The sequence below is a fragment of the Elephantulus edwardii genome, unplaced genomic scaffold, assembly GCF_000299155.1.
Source record: "Elephantulus edwardii isolate Elephantulus edwardi_28Jun2011 unplaced genomic scaffold, EleEdw1.0 scaffold00240, whole genome shotgun sequence".
Classification (NCBI taxonomy): domain Eukaryota; kingdom Metazoa; phylum Chordata; class Mammalia; order Macroscelidea; family Macroscelididae; genus Elephantulus; species Elephantulus edwardii.
Window position 1 is genome coordinate 3,489,074 of NW_006399990.1, and position 2,106 is coordinate 3,491,179.

The following is a 2,106-nucleotide window of genomic DNA, read 5'->3' on the forward strand; positions in this document are numbered from 1 at the left end:
TTCCCTTGTTCTATTCTCAGGATTGCTTCTTGGTCCCAGTATAGGTTTTGTACAAGCACAATCAATTGTCTCAAAAATCTAATTTTCCTCAAAGTTAGCCACAATTTATTGCGATCTGCACAGTCAAATGCCTTTGCATAGTAAATGAAACACAGATAGTCATTCTTCTGTTACTCTCTGCTTTCTGCCAAGATCCAACATTGGCAATAACGTCCCTAGTGCCCTGACCTCTTCTAAACACAGCCTGTATTTCTGGTAGTTCTCTGTCAATGCCTGGATAATCTGGATAATAAGCAGGATTTTGCTAGTGTGTGATATTAGTGATATTGTTCAATAATTTTTACACTCTGTCAGGTCACCTTTTTTTTTGAATTGAAATAAATATGTATCTCTTCCAGTCAGTTGGCCAAGTAGTTGTCATCCAGATTTCTTGGCACAACTTGGTGAGCACATGCAAGACAGCATCTGTTTGCTAAAATATGACAATTGGTATTCCATCAATACCTGGAGCTTTTTTTTTTCAAAGTCTTTCAGAGCAGCCTGTACTTCCTCCTTCCTCCTTAATCACCGTTGCCTCTTGCAATGTTGTTTCTTGTATAGTGATCATAAATATACATATATACACCTACACAATTGCTTTTCATCCTTCACATGAAATGCTGAAGATAATGCATGGATTATGCGAAAACTTCAGAAAGAGGCAGATCAACTGTGTTACATAAAGGCCCAAATCGTGTTAATGTATGGAAGTTTCTGATTTGTGATTGAAAAATTGTTGGTTAAAATAACTGATTATCATGCGATGATTACAGAAAACTTATATAAGATACATCTCACATCAAATGATCTTTCATATATGGGCAAAAAATGAGATGACAAATTGTCAAACTATTTTTAATCTCATAAAACTCTGCGCAATTTTGAAAAGAGGCAAGTAACATTTATGAAATTTAGATAAATATGAACTTGAAAAAGCTCTGAAATAGAATGACACAACAGAAATAATAAATTCTTTTGGAAAATAACCACAGAAAGACACCAAACCATTTAAAGTGAATGAAAAAAACCCTCTTTCATAATTCCATCATTTTTATTATTTCATAAATCTTTCTCTTAAAAGAAGTCATGCTTTACTAAAAATGAAGTGCCATCAAAAGGTACACCAGTAATTCTTACTTTATTTTAATATTTTAATGGGAGAATTTTGTTCTATTCAATTTTTCTATTAAGTAAAATTAGAAACATCAGACTGATGATTTGAAAAGGAATAGCAGTTTTAATTTCTTTTTATAATTATCTAAAATACCACAACATTGAAAGCTCCTTGAAGTGATTTGAGTCCCAAGATACAAATTTATCCTTGATAAGCAGAACAGTATTAGATGCACATTTCACTTAGCCATTCCAAAGACTTTTTTTTGTTTGTTTGTGTGTGTGTGTGTGTGGGGGGGGTATGCATGAAAATTGATGTTCAAAGTAGCATTATTCACAAAAGCAAGAAAATAATTGCTGAGTAAACTCACCAGGGCTAAGTAAACACACCAGTTTCATTGTTTTGTTATTGTTATGTGCTATCAAGTTGCTTGAGACTCATAGTGATCCTATGTATAACAACTCTGAACCTTGTTCTCTCCTTACTATCTACCTTACTATCTCTGACACACCTTGACACACCCATTACCACAGTCACTGAGTCAATCCATCACATCAAGGGTTTTCCTTTTTTGTGCTGTCCCTCTACCCTCCCAAGTATGATGTCCCTCTCCAAGGACTGGTCACTCCTTGCAACATGCCCAAAGTATGTCAGACGGAGCTTCAGAAGCTTTGTCTCCAAGGAGCCTACTAGTTTCACCCTCTCCAATACGAAATTGTTTGTTCTCCTAGCATTCCATTCAATACCCTTCTTGGGCACCACAGCTCAAAGGCATCAATTCTCCTTCTATCATCCGTAGTTCAGCTTTCTGATGCATAGCAAGTAATTATGAATACCATGGCCTGGATTAGGGGCACTTTAGTTTCCACACTGACATCATTGCTCTTCATTATTCTAGAAAGGTCCCTGACAGTAGACTTTCCCAATGAAATTCTTTTTTTTTTTTTTTTTTA